The following is an 18663-nucleotide window of genomic DNA, read 5'->3' on the forward strand; positions in this document are numbered from 1 at the left end:
ATATTTGTATTACTCCGAGAACACTGGTCTCCCGAAAATCACGAACAACGCCTTCTTCGCTGTCTTCCTCCGCGACAGATTTTCGGTGGTTTGGATTGTGTATGTTTATTTAAATTTTACGTAATTCATGCTAATGGTCGATAATTGTAATCAAATGTTAGGAAGGTAACTGCAAAAAAAGTTCTTATAACGCTTATAAAGTTTTTTGTGTTGGTTGTATTGACGAACTATATCTGATATATTATTGCGCAGTAAAAATTAATTGATCTGTTACTGGGAGCTCTGTCTCTTGTTTATCGACAACTGCGGTATTTGAAAGGGAAAAAGTACCAAATCTATCAACATAAACTTACAAAATATAATGCTAATATAGATCTATTTATGTACGAGCAACTTAAAGTGACAAATGAACTTATATTGCTGTGTAATGTACGGTAGCCTTATGAAGACTTGCTAAAGTCCGATGTATTGCAGGAAGTTTTCTTGATGATGGCAGTCTTATGAATTCAAAAGAAATTTGACTGTTATAAGTAACCAAATAATGTACCCTTTACTTGACAAACGTATATGGCCATGTTTTATTATAAGTCAAAAGTCGGCAAAGCAAAACTTGCGATAGGCCTTTAGAAATGTTCTGCACGGTGATATCTCGCCATTCAGTTACTGTTAGGCTTACGTAGACTTGCTAAAGCCCGATACATTACATGAAGTTTTCTTGATGTTAACGGCTAGCGTTCTTGTGAATTTTTACGAGTGACAAAAGAAATCCGAGTGATATACGTAATGAAATAATGTACCTTTTATTTGGCAAAAGTATCTGGCCATGATTTATTAGTCAAAAGTCGTCAAAGCAACCCATGTTAGTTTTCTAAAAAGGAAACCAAAACATATCCGGAAATGGTAATATTTCTAATGTTACTTTTTCCGAAAATATTCTTCAATGTTAAAAGGATATTAAGATACGTAAATGTTTACTTATTATTTTTTTGTCTTTGAAGAGACATTGATGAAATTGATAATTCAGCAATTAATAAAGAATTATAAAAAAAAGATACTCAGATTCTGAACGGTTTCATTGGTGTTGAAAAATCGTTATTTCAAAAATAATTTAGAAATAAAATTTATTACAGTTATTTCAGGACAATAAGTTATTCAACTTATTGTTCTTGAAAAACTTCAAATACCATAAAATGAATACGGTATGTCGTAAATATTTTTTTATTAAACTCTGAAATTCAACACTGCACACTTAATTATGTATAGTTTACTAAATTTTATATCTAAATGAAAAAATAAATTCTTTATTTCTTTCTTTGAGTCCTTCATTCACAGCATCTATGAGTGGCCTTGGCACTTTGATTTATTTTTTTGTACTCTTCTTAATGTATCTGCCTTATAAGTTATAAGTTAAATAAGCTCCTCAAAACAGTTTTGCCCTAATTATAGATAGAATCAGCTAAAGGCTTGGAAAAATGAAAAATTCAACACTTGTATCGTAAATATCTAAGTGTTCATTAACTGAAACCAGAACAGTAACTCCCATATATTGGAATCACAAGGGCCTTAGTGGGAGGTCAAAAGGAGTCAAATAGGCTAAAATTTCAAAAACCTTCATCTGAAATTCTGGAAATGGTAGAATCGAATACTAAAGATGGACCAAAAATTGTGAATTATATAATTCTGGGGTCTCACGTTTCCCCTTTGGGAGGGGGTCAACTTTACTTTAGTTTATTATTTGTTCAATTTTCATAGGAAACGTTATTAGAATTATTAGCCCGAGATATAGCATTTTAACATTCATATCAGTCCTTGCTGACCCCTTGGAGGACCAGAGGGGTTTGGCCAAACAGGGTCAAAATTCTAAATTATCTTCTTCCGAGTTCACAGGTTTGATGGAAACAAATACTCTTTATAGATTAAAAAGTCAAATTTATAAAATCATTGACCGTCTTCAAGGGCCAGTATATTAGTGTTTATATGTCTTTGTTTCATTCTATATCTGAACTCAGGTGACTGTTAAGGCCCATGGGCCTCTTGTTCAAACTTTTGTAATGATTTTTGCAAAACATTTACACTTTTTGGGAGGGAAAAAAAGCGAAAATGAAACATTGCTCTTTGTCTTCTCATTTCACCCTGTAAAAGGGTGTTTCCACAATTTTACTCTCAGGACATATCTGTATGTGTAAACTAATTTCGAAATTAAAATGCAGGAAAACCGTTTTTGGGTGACCTAAAATATTGAGGGCAGTTAGCTACGGATCACTTCTTTGTTTAAAATTGATTCCAGAGTTCGATTTAAGTTAAAAATAATATATAGTGATAATTTCACATGCTAAATGCAATGGTAACACCTTTAAAAATATTGGTTGCCAGGGTAGCAAAGAAGTACTCTGATAATTTGAAATTTAATTTGTCAGAATTAAGAGAAATTGGTATAATAAAGAGATTATGAGATATGCTAAATAACATATTACTTTCAAAAAGATCGGTTACCATGGAAACAAAATGGAGGCCCCATTTTGGTTGCAATTTAGATGATATCAGATTTACAATTGCAAGTGAAATTTGGTATATGGGGTTTTGAAGTACCGTATTCAACCCAGTAAGCATCCATGTCCCTATAAGCGCCTCTCCCCCTTTTTGAGGCCTCCATTTCATTATTGCCCAGGCATAAATAAAGACCAAAATACACAAAACTGTATAGATTTGCAATAATTTCGTCTTATACACTTTTTCATTTTTTTTAAGTGCCCTAGGCACTTATGGGGTCAAATACGGTATGCTAAATAAGATACTTAGCAGTTTTGAAATACTTTGCTGCCATGGTAAAGAAATCAATGTCCCTAATTGGTTAAAATTCAATCTTTTTTCTTTTCCGCTCTTTAATCGATATATTTTTAATGCAATTTGAAAAAGTTTTATCGACAGAAAACATCTTTTGAGTTTAAATAGCTGATGACAAAATGCATGTTTTCTTAATTACTATTTGATTTCTGACATTAAAAAAGAGCATATCTACTTAAGCTTTTTATTTTGTTAGGGAAAATACAATAATAAAAATGCACTAATTTCAGTGTATAAATATGTTAGTTTACATAATTCTATCACTAATTGTTGTTTTATTAGGGTACCTATGGTCAAGTTTGAATTTAATGTCGCCTAGGGCAAATGTTGACTTTTTAGAAAAAATATCATTGATTACATTCTAGCATTTGAAAAGCTACTTTCCCTGATTTAATTTTTTTTTTTTTTTGAAAAAGTATCTGCTTAAAGATCAGTCTCATGGCGATTTTTTTTCTTCTATAATTTAAAAGTGTGGACAAAAATAGATAACATGTCAAATATGTTAAGCAAACCTAAAAACCTTAACATTTATCCCTTGTCAAAATGGATATAAGATAAAGAATAAAACCATTTGCATTAGCAGAAATATTTAAAAAAAAAAAATCAAAAATATGTTCGATAGGTGGATACAAAGGGACCCCTTGACAGATACCCACAATAATGTGAGAAGTTATCTTGTAGGCTCTTAATCCTTTTTAAATAGGCAAAACCGATACCGATAAAATATCTCGCATAAAGATAACACTGCAATATTTGAATGAACCCCACCTTTAAAGTGAATAGTCGGGCACATATTTTTCATTTCAAAATATTTTATTAAATTCAAAGATTCAATTTTGGATCGGGCAGCAGACAAAGCCTATATATGCCCTCTCCACATGATTACCGTACATAAATGTATTGTGTATAGAAACATGTTTTAAGAGCATATCTTTAAAAGCATATTTGAACAGGACTGGATCAATAAAATAATGTATTTTTGTTTTAATAAAGATATTATTATAGATGTCTCAGTAATGAGTAATATTGTCTGAAGTGAAGGCTGGCAACTCTGTCACATGAACTACAGCACCCCTCTTCACTTTAAACGATTAAAAAGCACATTTATTTAAACTATCATATTACAAATTATAGAATTTGACAATTTTTTCTCAGATTTCTCCAGTTGTGTATAAGACATTGAATGATATGTTGAATGAAAGATAAATATTACTGAAATAAGGTTGTGTATAATTTGTAACATGTTAATTCCAATAAATGTGCTTTTTAATCGCTTAAAGTGAAGTGGGGTGCCGTAGGTCACGTGACCAAGTTGCCAACACTGTTATTTTATCACCAAGACATGCTATCAGATTATCTTTTTAGTCTGCAAATGCCCCTCCTGTCTAAATGTGTTCATGTACAATGTATATCAAAACGGCAGACAAGTTCTGCTATGTTGTCCAGTGGAAAAGCTCAGTGTAAAAATTTCCTCATAAGCAATTATACTGGATATATTTACACTATTCTTACCAACTTTAGCCTTTAGACTATTCACTTAAAGGATGACGTATCAATATTACACTGGATCCTTATACACACTGTGTTTCAGATACGAATTAAATACTGGGATAAGTGGTTGCTCCAACAGTGTAGACAAGATATGTTTGTTCTGCTTCGTACCTTATCCGTTCATAAATTGTTTCATTTCTGAATATTTCATTTGAAATAAGAACACAAGACTGATATTCTTTTGAAGACTGTATTAATTTTGCTGCCTGACTGGTGTAAGTGGATGCGTAAAATGTACATATCCGAGTCCTAAGGCCTTTTGTGAAACCAAGCGAGCCACCCAACCTGAAAAATCCTGCAGTGCAGGTTAGCAGGAGGTGCACCAGCACTCAATGCTTAAGATTTCAAATACTGGATTTAAGAAGGCCGTGAAGAGGAAAATGTGACCGAATGAGATACTAAAGTCTTTATTGAACAGTCTTTGGATTTAAGAAGGCCGTGAAAATGAAAATGTGACCGAATACTAAAGTAAATGAAATAAATACTAAAGTCTTTATTGAACAGTCTTAAAACGAAAGAAATATCCAGTGGCACGTATATACACTGTATCCTCCAAAACATCTCTGTATCGTTAGGTCCAATATGCTGGTCCTTCAGGATCCTACACAAAGACTAGAACGCTGTAACTTATATACACAGAAACCATTCCATATTCTACAACAGAAAAAACATTATTAGTTCCTGCACAAATTATTTATAAACAAAAGTGAAACTGCATAGGGAGAAGACCTTTATAGGAAATGCCTGCTGTCTGATCACTTCGAGATTGTCAATAAATTGTTTGAAATTGAATTTGAACACTAGCACATTAATATAAAACAAACATTCTAAAGAAATAATAAAACATGTCAATGACATGAACCCTACAAATGCACATACTTCGTGTGCCTAAAGGCATACATCTACCAGACTCATTATAATTAAATTATAGAGGAAACAAAATTTATTGACTGTATATCTAAGAACTAAATATAACACCATACATATACAAATCAATCTGGAATTTGTAGAAGTCCACAAATTTACCATGTGTCCGAATGTTTTTTACAACATGCCTGATTTCTCACGGCCGTCAGACCACTGCTATTCTAATCTTACCATGATCTGATAATATCTACCAGCTTTTAAGGATGCTCTGGTGAAAAATGCAATTTTTTCCTTATGACTTACTTTTTTTCTAATATAGATTTCTTGAAATAGGAGTTCATATCAAAGTTGAAAATGGAATAAAAAGAATATGGTAGTGTGGTTATTTTGAGCTATTGCATTGTATGAACTGGATACTTATATGTTGTGAACTATGGTGGAGGCATTTAAGACGAATTTCATTCTATACTGAAATATCATTATGGAAGATTAAAGATGCTCCACCGCTGACAAATAGTATATTTTCACTATCAAAAACAGGAGCAGACGATTTAGTATTTTTCTTCAGTTACAAAAGTTACTTACTTTACACCATTACCACCATTGAAAAGTTTGAGCTTCTAATTTTACTTCAAGTTGAAAATATGAAAAATAATTAATTGCATCCCGAAAAAATTCCGTGGCACTATATCCTATATGGAATGAACTACTGAATGCACATGTATCAAAGGCAAAATAAATTATTTTATATTAGTTTTTTGTTAATTAGACTATTATATACACGATTAAAACACCAATTATTGTTTAAATGATGAATATTATTTATTCTCTGTCGGAGGTGGAGCATCTTTAAGCATGTGTAATTTTTTGGAACTTAAAAACTCAAAAACAAAAAGACCTCAAATTTACATACAATAGTGATTCCCTCTACACTATATGCAAGGTGACAATTTTCAGTGCTTCACAAAAAAAATTTGCAGTTAAAATGAAAACAAATCGCTGTTTCTAAAACAATCATAAAAATACACGGTCTGTGTGCTTGATTTTTTATCTATATACAAAATTTGTTATTTTTTTGTCAACTTTTCTTACCAAAAATTAATATTTCTTTTAACTTCATTGAAATATAAAATATAAATCCCAATAGGTTATAATTCCACTTGCTACAAATAGAGACACAAAAATCACAAAAACTCTTTGATTAACGCTGTGACTGGAAACGATTTGTACTTGATAGAATTAGGAAACAAGTAACAAAATGTTGAAATTTTGAAACAAAATAATAAGCTTCGTGGAATTAGGGACAGTAGATCAACAAAATATGTTGTAATTTACAACATTGAGATTTTGTATAAAAATATTGTGGAGACAGTACCAATTGTACAAAATAGTTAAATTATCAAAGAGACCCAGAGAATATGTACCACTGAATTTCCTATAACAAATACTGTTCCAGTACTGTATGGAACCTGCCTCAAAATTCTCACTCATTTCTCATATACATTAAACTACCATGATCATCATTGATGCTGTCTCCCTCTAAAGAAAATTGAAAACAAATAAAGATGAGTCCTTAAGATGGCAGCTTCATGATAAGGGAGACAACTCGTATAAATTTAATGTATTTATTTCAAAATAACAGTTATAACCTCCATAATCTAACTCTGCGAATTTTTGTTCACAATATATAGAATAAATAATGTCATTTAATTTAGGATTAACGATATTGACAATTAAGTGATATTTAGAAATTAAGGAAGATAACTCCTTAATTGAAAATTGAATCGTAATCAATGACAATGTTATAATCCCTGCTAATACTTGGTCTTGTGTCAAAAATTTTATTTTTGTTTTTAAAAACAAAGTTATATTCTAGAAGACAGATGGTCATAATAGCTAGCTCAAGCCAGTATTTGTAGAAGAATGAAATTTGAACACTTATTTCATATATTTTCAAATAATTTTATTTGCTTTCAATGAACTTACTTTATCTTTTTAAACTTACAAATTAATCATTAAATAATACAATTTAGAATTATGGTAATATTATTAACTAAAGAATATATGTACAATTTTGAATTTATGGGAATACTATAACCTAAAAAATATAGGAAAGAAGTCCTTTGAGTGAGAATGTGAATTAGTAGTTTTAATGATAGGGTCAGTTTGTACGCGCCTCCCATGTCGGTCCAGTCTAGTCGTTTGTGTCCTGTCAGTTGGGAGGTTTTTCGTCAATGTCTTGTAGAGTTAGTATAAGGATTAAAGAACTTTACTTTTCTATATTCTTCAATTGAATACTATAAAGCGAATTTGGAAAAGAAACTACACAGAAAACAGCATGATATCAGATAGTTTGTTTACTCCAATGGCTATCTTTAAATTTTGCATAACATTGATTATGAAGGGCATTTGGAAGGTTTTCATTATAAGAATTATTTTCAAAAATATAATGGTTAATGCAAGAGCTAAAAAATGATACTACTGGCTCTTCTAGGCTAAAACATAACATTAACAAACGTTATTATAATCTGAAATTCTAAATTAATTGAAAAATACTAATACATGTACAAATGTAGTTCAAAATTGGAAAATATATAAGCCGAGAAAAGAATTCAGAATTTTATCTGCAAGTAATATAAAAGATTATTTACACGAGAGGCTGTCCACAGATGATACTGGCTGTGGGAAGGATATTGATCCTTATCAGCCAACCAAACAACTAAAATCTTTGAAATTGCAGTGATACAGATACTCTGGATCTCTTGTTCCTTACTTGACAAAGTATTAATAAAAATTCAAAATAATGGTAAATAGGAAGGATTTGACTAAAAAGCTACAAGAAAATACTTTTCCTTCTTATCCCTATATTTGACAAAGGAATATCCTATTAGGGTCACATTCTGGTGACCTTTCGAATTGGCCAATCAAATTTTGGAAAGTAAATTTTAAAGGTACCAAAATAGTTTCAAAATAGTTTCAAGCTAAATGTGTGCTGCAGTTTAATTTAACACAAGAGGCCCATGGGCCTTTAACGGTCTCACCTGAGTTAGGAATTACTATACAAATACTACTATGCTTGGGACTATGAAGTTGGTCAGTCGGTTTTATGAATTTGACTTTTTAAAAGCCATTGAAGAGTATTTGCTTCCATCTAAACATGTGAAGGTTAGATGGTAATTTTTTAAATTTTAAATTGCCCCTGTCAGGGACCCCCAGGGGGTCATCATGGACGATATGGATGTTTAAAATGCTGTTATATCGTAGGCTAATAATTCTAATCAAAGTTTGACTAATTTCCTACGAAAATTGGGCAACATAATGTCAAAAAAATTGTACTTTTCCTATATAAACTATAGTTAAACTTGACCCATCAACCCAGGGGGTAACGCGAGACCACCAAGGTCATATAATTCACATAATTTATTATAAAAAACCCCTTTATAACTCTAGACCTTTCTATCTATAATTTATTTTGATTGTACTATATCCAGAAAGAATTTTAGAAAAATTGAATTGAAGTTTTTGTCTATTTGACCCGTTTTTTTAGCCCCGCCCCTCTGCACCCAGGGGGTCGGGCCAGGACCAATGTGGATATGATGTTAAAATGCTATCTCAGGCTAATAATTCTAACCAAGTTTGACTTCATTTCGCTATGAAAATTGAGCAAAAAATGCTCATTAATGTGTTTTTCCTATATTATAAACTGTAGTAAACTTGACCCCCTCCCCAAGGGAAATGTGGAGACCCCCAGACGTCATATAATTTACAATTTTTATAAACAAACTTAAGACCTTTTCATCTATAAAGTGTATTTGATTGTACCATTTCCAGAATTTTAAAAGAATATTTTTGAAAGTTTTTGCCTATTTGACTTTTTTTTTTTTGCCCCGCCCCTCATGCCCCCATGGGGTTCAGCCTGGACCAATAGGATATGATATTAAAATGCTATCTCAGGCTAATAATTCTAATCAAGTTTGACTCATTTCCATGATAATTGAGCAACAAATACTCATAAAAATGTGTTTTCTCTATATAAACTATAGTAAACTTGACCCCCTCCCAAGGGGGGGGGAAAACGTGAGACCACCAGGGTCATATAATTCACTATTTTGTAAGGGACCTTAAGGACCTTTCTATTTATGAAAAGTATTTTGATTCTACCGATTTCCAGAATTTTCAGAAGAAGATTTTTGAAGTTTTAGCCTATTTGACCTGCCCCCTAAGGCCCCTGGGGGTCCAGTCATAGAAAATTTGTTAATAGGATTAAAATGGCCATCTCATACTGATAATTCTGACAACATTTTGACCTCATTTCCTATTACAAATTGACCAAATAATGCGCAAAAATGTGTTTTCCAATATAAACTGATATATAATGGTCTTAACCCCCTCCCCAGGGGGAAACTAGAGGACCCCAGGGTCACATAATTCACAATTTTTGTACAAGAGACCTTAAGACCTTTCTATCTATGTAAGAGTATTTGATTCTACCATCATCTGTGAGTGGAGAAGAAGATTTTTAAATTTTAGTCAATTTAACCCCTTTTGGCCCCTCCCACAGCCCCCTGGGGGGTGGGGGCCATATAATTCAACAATTTTGATTGGCCTTATGCCTAAGAAGGTTTGTACAAAATTTCATTGAATTTGCTTCAGCAGTTTTGGAGAGAAGTCCGAAAATGCGATTAGAATAGGTCACTTGAGACTTCAGTCTCAGGTGACCTAAAAATTCAAATACAACTTTTCATGGCAGTTTTTAGTGAATGAAGCCTGCTTATCATCACAAGCGATCTGTTCTGGTTTTTGAAAAAAAAGTATATATCTGATATATTATTGCGCAGTAAAAATTAATTGATCTGTTACTGGGAGCTCTGTCTCTTGTTTATCGACAACTGCGGTATTTGAAAGGGAAAAAGTACCAAATCTATCAACATAAACTTACAAAATATAATGCTAATATAGATCTATTTATGTACGAGCAACTTAAAGTGACAAATGAACTTATATTGCTGTGTAATGTACGGTAGCCTTATGAAGACTTGCTAAAGTCCGATGTATTGCAGGAAGTTTTCTTGATGATGGCAGTCTTATGAATTCAAAAGAAATTTGACTGTTATAAGTAACCAAATAATGTACCCTTTACTTGACAAACGTATATGGCCATGTTTTATTATAAGTCAAAAGTCGGCAAAGCAAAACTTGCGATAGGCCTTTAGAAATGTTCTGCACGGTGATATCTCGCCATTCAGTTACTGTTAGGCTTACGTAGACTTGCTAAAGCCCGATACATTACATGAAGTTTTCTTGATGTTAACGGCTGTGAATTTTTACGAGTGACAAAAGAAATCCGAGTGATATACGTAATGAAATAATGTACCTTTTATTTGGCAAAAGTATCTGGCCATGATTTATTAGTCAAAAGTCGTCAAAGCAACCCATGTTAGTTTTCTAAAAAGGAAACCAAAACATATCCGGAAATGGTAATATATTCCTAATGTTACTTTTTCCGAAAATATTCTTCAATGTTAAAAGGATATTAAGATACGTAAATGTTTACTTATTATTTTTTTGTCTTTGAAGAGACATTGATGAAATTGATAATTCAGCAATTAATAAAGAATTATAAAAAAAAGATACTCAGATTCTGAACGGTTTCATTGGTGTTGAAAAATCGTTATTTCAAAAATAATTTAGAAATAAAATTTATTACAGTTATTTCAGGACAATAAGTTATTCAACTTATTGTTCTTGAAAAACTTCAAATATCATAAAATAAATACGGTATGTCGTAAATATTTTTTATTAAACTCTGAAATTCAACACTGCACACTTAATTATGTATAGTTTACTAAATTTTATATCTAAATGAAAAAATAAATTCTTTATTTCTTTCTTTGAGTCCTTCATTCACAGCATCTATGAGTGGCCTTGGCACTTTGATTTATTTTTTTGTACTCTTCTTAATGTATCTGCCTTATAAGTTATAAGTTAAATAAGCTCCTCAAAACAGTTTTGCCCTAATTATAGATAGAATCAGCTAAAGGCTTGGAAAAATGAAAAATTCAACACTTGTATCGTAAATATCTAAGTGTTCATTAACTGAAACCAGAACAGTAACTCCCATATATTGGAATCACAAGGGCCTTAGTGGGAGGTCAAAAGGAGTCAAATAGGCTAAAATTTCAAAAACCTTCATCTGAAATTCTGGAAATGGTAGAATCGAATACTAAAGATGGACCAAAAAATTGTGAATTATATAATTCTGGGGTCTCACGTTTCCCCTTTGGGAGGGGGTCAACTTTACTTTAGTTTATTATTTGTTCAATTTTCATAGGAAACGTTATTAGAATTATTAGCCCGAGATATAGCATTTTAACATTCATATCAGTCCTTGCTGACCCCTTGGAGGGCTGTATCTCCATTTGCCCACTTTTTATAATCTGATAATTAGCAGAATGTTATGACAAGGATTATAATCTATTTCAGAGAAGTTAACCTGGATTTACCTGTGTTTTACCTGTGAATTTCACCTGTGCTTCTTATTCCATAAGGGTATCATTTATGCATAACATGTACATGTATGAAAATTTTATTACATGGAAACACCTTATAAAATGTTACTCTTTTTGTAATCTCAGTTACGTTCTTGATATTTTATGTTAATTGAACACATCAATCATAGAATTGATATTTGGTACTAACTTCAAAAGTTCATTCTATCTTTTTGACAAACATATAATATATACATAAATACAACTACATTAAACTTCATCTACTTATACACATAAATGCTAACTACAAAAATAGTTTATGGTAATATGTATTATACATTTTATAACATATATATAACCTCTTTTCATTAGAAATCACCTTTTTGGCAATTTTACTGAAATATAGTGCAATATATTGTCATTTTTAGGACCCCATTGTGCCGATTTGCCGACAAAAGTCTTACTTTTTCGTTCATAATTGGACAAGTACGAACTATCCAAAGTAGAATATATTACATAAGTCATCACTAGCTATGAAATTAATGTTTTTCTGGGGAAATTGCGTGTTCAAACTATCCGGAGGTTTACTGTATATAAGTTAACGAAATTTCAAAATCAGCAAAACTTTGACCAATTTCTCATTGTTCTTCGGTTATAGTATAACATTCGCATTCTCTCAAACAATTTGCAGTCCGCAGAAGTCTATCTTCTGTAGAAATGCTTAGGTTTGTTATAGTGTGATAAAAGTGATACGCATTGATATATATATAATACAATAACATGTATTATCAAATTATGCAAATTTACTAAGTTCAAGTTGCAGGTTACTGTAAACAAAATATATCTTGATTAATCCAAATATTACATTCTGACTGAAATGTATATTTAATTTATTAATATTTCATACTTAGTAATTATTTCATGAAGGATATTTTAGCGACCATCTAGATGTTTCCAAAAAATTGTCAAAATATCATCCTGATGAAAAATAGCTGGATTTTCTCAATGTCTAACATACAAATATATACAGTACATGTATGTTTGACTTTCTTGTTACTGTAGAATTGGAATGTCGGGACATCAGTAAAGTTTGATATACAATGTACTATATGGAATACAACTGTATATGATAAAATTAATCAGATACATTCATATTTACATGTGTATTGTTACATGTATCATCCTATAGAATTGAACAGTTTCTTGTGACCTATTCTCTATATAGCTACATAAGTACACATGCCAGCATCACAAGCATTGTTGTCTTGATTGGTTTCTCATAACAAATGACAGATGTATAAGTTTTTATGATTTTAACTAATATTCTTGAAATTGAAACAGTTAGTAAAAAACAATTTGCTCCTCCTGTGCCACTTCTCCTTAAACTTAATTGCAATTTTGTTCTTTATTCTTATCTCAATGTTTAAATTTATAAAGATGTAACATATAAAATATTATGCATGATTATCTGTCAAAATGCCCACTTATGGATATATGGATATCTCTCTATTTCCCCACTTTTGACAAACTATAGGTAGCTCAGATAAACGAATACAGGTAAGCACAGGTAAAAATCCTTGCTGACCCCCTGGCGGTCCAGAGGGGTTTGGCCAAACAGGGTCAAAATTCCAAAAAATCTTCTTCCGAGTTCACAGGTTTGATGGAAACAAATACTCTTTATAGATTAAAAAGTCAAATTTATAAAATCATTGACCGTCTTCAAGGGCCAGTATATTAGTGTTTATATGTCTTTGTTTCATTCTATATCTGAACTCAGGTGACTGTTAAGGCCCATGGGCCTCTTGTTCAAACTTTTGTAATGGTAATGATTTTTGCAAAACATTTACACTTTTTGCGAGGGAAAAAAAGCGAAAATTAAACATTGCTCTTTGTCTTCTCATTTCACCCTGTAAAAGGGTGTTTCCACAATTTTACTCTCAGGACATATCTGTATGTGTAAACTAATTTCGAAATTAAAATGCAGGAAAACAGTTTTTGGGTGACCTAAAATATTGAGGGCAGTTAGCTACGGATCACTTCTTTGTTTAAAATTGATTCCAGAGTTTGATTTAAGTTAAAAATAATATATAGTGATAATTTTACATGCTAAATGCAATGGTAACACCTTTGAAAATATTGGTTGCCAGGGTAGCAAAGAAGTGCTCTGATAATTTGAAATTTAATTTGTCAGAATTAAGAGAAATTGGTATAGTAAAGAGATTATGAGATATGCTACATAACATGATATTACTTTCAAAAAGATCGGTTACCATGGAAACAAAATGGAGGCCCCATTTTGGTTGCAATTTAGATGTTATCAGATTTACAATTGCAAGTGAAATTTGGTATATGGGGTTTTGAAGTACCGTATTCAACCCAGTAAGCATCCATGTCCCTATAAGCGCCTCTCCCCCTTTTTGAGGCCTCCATTTCATTATTGCCCAGGCATAAATAAAGACCAAAATACACAAAACTGTATAGATTTGCAATAATTTCGTCTTATACGCTTTTTCATTTTTTTTTTTTTAATTTTTAAGCGCCCTAGGCACTTATGGGGTCAAATACGGTATGCTAAATAAGATACTTAGCAGTTATAAAATGCCATGCTAAAGAAATCTATGTCCCCAATTGGTTAAAATTCATATTGTAACACATTTTTCATTTTAAAAATCTTTTTTCTTTTCCGCTCTTTAATCGATATATTTTTAATGCAATTTGAAAAAGTTTTATCGACAGAGGAAAACATCTTTTGAGTTTAAATAGCTGATGACAAAATGCATGTTTTCTTAATTACTATTTGATTTCTGACATTAAAAAAGAGCATATCTATTTCAGCTTTTTATAATGTTAGGGAAAATACAATAATAAAAATGCACTAATTTCAGTGTATAAATATGTTAGTTTACATAATTCTATCACTAATTGTTGTTTTATTAGGGTACCTATGGTCAAGTTTGAATTTAATGTCGCCTAGGGCAAATGTTGACTTTTTAGAAAAAAATATCATTGATTACATTCTAGCATTTGAAAAGCTATTTTCCCGGATTTAATTTAATTTTTTTTTTTTTTTTTGAAAAGGTATCTGCTTAAAGATCAGTCTCATGGCCATTTTTTTTTTTTTTTCTATAATTTAAAAGTGTGGACAAAAATAGATAACATGTCAAATATGTTAAGCAAACCTAAAAACCTTAACATTTATCCCTTGTCAAAATGGATATAAGATAAAGAATAAAACCATTTGCATTAGCAGAAATATTTAAAAAAAAAATCAAAAATATGTTCAATAGGTGGATACAAGGGGACCCCTTGACAGATACCCACAATAATGTGAGAAGTTATCTTGTAGGCTCTTAATCCTTTTTAAATAGGCAAAATCGATAAAATATCTCGCATAAAGATGAAATAACCTAGACCTTTAACACTGCAATATTTGATTGAACCCCACCTTTAAAGTGAATAGTCGGGCACATATTTTTCATTTCAAAATATTTTATTAAATTCAAAGATTCAATTTTGGATCGGGCAGCAGACAAAGCCTATATATGCCCTCTCCACATGATTACCGTACATAAATGTATTGTGTATAGAAACATGTTTTAAGAGCATATCTTTAAAAGCATATTTGAACAGGACTGGATCTATAAAATAATGTATTTTTGTTTTAATAAAGATATTATTATAGATGTCTCAGTAATGAGTAATATTGTCTGAAGTCAAGGCTGGCAACTCTGTCACATGACCTACAGCACCCCACTTCACTTTAAACGATTAAAAAGCACATTTATTCCAACTAACATGTTACAAATTATAGAATTTGACAATGTTTTCTCAGATTTCTCCAGTTGTGTATAAGACATTGAATGATATGTTGAATGAAGATAAATATTACTGAAATATGGTTGTGTATAATTTGTAACATGTTAATTCCAATAAATGTGCTTTTTAATCGCTTAAAGTGAAGTGGGGTGCCGTAGGTCACGTGACCAAGTTGCCAACACTGTTATTTTATCACCAAGACATGCTATCAGATTATCTTTTTAGTCTGCAAATGCCCCTCTGGTCTAAATGTGTTCATGTACAATGTATATCAAAAACGGCAGACAAGTTCTGCTATGTTGTCCAGTGGAAAAGCTCAGTGTAAAAATTTCCTCATAAGCAATTATACTGGATATATTTACACTATTCTTACCAACTTTAGCCTTTAGACTATTCACTTAAAGGATGACGTATCAATATTACACTGGATCCTTATACGCACTGTGTTTCAGATACGAATTAAATACTGGGATAAGTAGTTACTCCAACAGTGTAGACAAGATATGTTTGTTCTGCTTCGTACCTTATCCGTTCATAAATTGTTTCATTTCTGAATATTTCATTTGAAATAAGAACACAAGACTGATATTCTTTTAAGAGACTGTATTAATTTTGCTGCCTGACTGGTGTAAGTGGACGCGTAAAATGTACATATCTGAGTCCTAAGGCCTTTTGTGAAACCAAGCGAGCCACCCAACCTGAAAAATCCTGCAGTGCAGGTTAGCAGGAGGTGCACCAGCACTCAATGCTTAAGATTTCAAATACTGGATTTAAGAAGGCCGTGAAGAGGAAAATGTGACCGAATGAGATACTAAAGTCTTTATTGAACAGTCTTTGGATTTAAGAAGGCCGTGAAAATGAAAATGTGACCGAATACTAAAGTAAATGAAATAAATACTAAAGTCTTTATTGAACAGTCTTAAAACGAAAGAAATATCCAGTGGCACGTATATACACTGTATCCTCCAAAACATCTCTGTATCGTTAGGTCCAATATATGCTGGTCCTCCAGGATCCTACACAAAGACTAGAACGCTGCAACTTATATACACAGAAACCATTCCATATTCTACAACAGAAAAAACATTATTAGTTCCTGCACAAATTATTTATAAACAAAAGTGAAACTGCATAGGGAGAAGACCTTTATAGGAAGTGCCTGCTGTCTGATCACTTCGAGATTTGTCAATAAATTGTTTGAAATTGAATTTGAACACTAGCACATTAATATAAAACAAACATTCTAAAGAAATAATAAAACGTGTCGATGACATGAACCCTACAAATGCACATACTTCGTGTGCCTAATGCATACATCTACCAGACTCATTATAATTAAATTATAAGGAAACAAAGTTTATTGATTGTATATCTAAGAACTAACACCATACATATACAAATCAATCTGGAATTTGTAGAAGTCCACAAATTTACCATGTGTCCGAATGTTTTTAACAACATGCCTGATTTCTCACGGCCGTCAGACCACTGCTATTCTAATCTTACCATGATCTGATAATATCTACCAGCTTTTAAGAATGCTCTGGTGAAAAATGCGATTTTTTTCCTTATGACTTACTTTTTTTCTAATATAGATTTCTTGAAATAGGAGTTCATATCAAAGTTGAAAATGGAATAAAAAGAATATGGTAGTGTGGTTATTTTGAGCTATTGCATTGTATGAACCGGATACTTATATGTTGTGAACTATGGTGGAGGCATTTAAGACGAATTTCATTCTATACTGAAATATCATTATGGAAGATTAAAGATGCTCCACCGCTGACAAATAGTATATTTTCACTATCAAAAACAGGAGCAGACGATTTAGTATTTTTCTTCAGTTACAAAAGTTACTTACTTTACACCATTACCACCATTGAAAAGTTTGAGCTTCTAATTTTACTTCAAGTTGAAAATATGAAAAATAATTAATTGCATCCCGAAAAAATTCCGTGGCACTATATCCTATATGGAATGAACTACTGAATGCGCATGTACCAAAGGCAAAATAAATTATTTTATATTATTTTTTTGTTAATTAGACTATTATATACACGATTAAAACACCAATTATTGTTTAAATGATGAATATTATTTATGCTCTGTCGGCGGTGGAGCATCTTTAAGCATGTGTAATTTTTTGGAACTTAAAAACTCAAAAACACCTCAAATTTACATACAATAGTGATTCCCTCTACACTATAATATGCAAGGTGACAATTTTCAGTGCTTCACAAAAAAAATTTGCAGTTGAAAAGAAAACAAATCGCTGTTTCTAAAACAATCATAAAAATACACGGTCTGTGTGCTTGATTTTTTATCTATATACAAAATTTGTTATTTTTTTGTCAGCTTTTCTTACCAAAAATTAATATTTCTTTTAACTTCATTGAAATATAAAAAATAAATCCCAATAGGTTATAATTCCACTTGCTACAAATAGAGACACAAAAATCACAAAAACTCTTTGATTAACGCTGTGACTGGAAACGATTTGTACTTGATAGAATTAGGAAACAAGTAACAAAATGTTGAAATTTTGAAACAAAATAATAAGCTTCGTGGAATTAGGGACAGTAGATCAACAAAATATTTTGTAATTTACAACATTGAGATTTTGTATAAAAATATTGTGGAGACAGTACCAATTGTACAAAATAGTTAAATTATCAAAGAGACCCAGAGAATATGTACCACTGAATTTCCTATAACAAATACTGTTCAGTACTGTATGGAACCTGCCTCAAAATTCTCACTCATTTCTCATATACATTAAACTACCATGATCATCATTGATGCTGTCTCCCTCTAAAGAAAATTGAAAACAAATAAAGATGAGTCCTTAAGATGGCAGCTTCATGATAAGGGAGACAACTCGTATAAATTTAATGTATTTATTTCAAAATAACAGTTATAACCTCCATAATCTAACTCTGCGAATTTTTGTTCACAATATATAGAATAAATAATGTCATTTAATTTAGGATTAACGATATTGACAATTAAGTGATATTTAGAAATTAAGGAAGATAACTCCTTAATTGAAAATTGAATCGTAATCAATGACAATGTTATAATCCCTGCTAATACTTGG

General features: G+C 31.4%; 1 protein-coding gene across 3 annotated transcripts in view; it reads right to left on the reverse strand.

The window, feature by feature from the left end:
• Positions 1-4571: 4571 nt before the first annotated feature.
• The window catches only part of LOC138315753 (uncharacterized), a 52333-nt gene continuing 38241 nt past the window's right edge, over positions 4572-18663 (reverse strand). For 2 of the 3 annotated variants that reach the window (XR_011207519.1, XR_011207520.1), the window contains one exon: positions 16150-16635. The gene's annotated coding sequence lies outside the window, so the exon portion shown is untranslated. Of the gene's footprint in view, positions 5050-16149; positions 16636-18663 lie in introns of those variants that run through there. The other variant, XM_069257001.1, reaches the window with a different exon arrangement.

This window comes from Argopecten irradians, chromosome 2, assembly GCF_041381155.1.
Source record: "Argopecten irradians isolate NY chromosome 2, Ai_NY, whole genome shotgun sequence".
Lineage (NCBI taxonomy): Eukaryota > Metazoa > Mollusca > Bivalvia > Pectinida > Pectinidae > Argopecten > Argopecten irradians.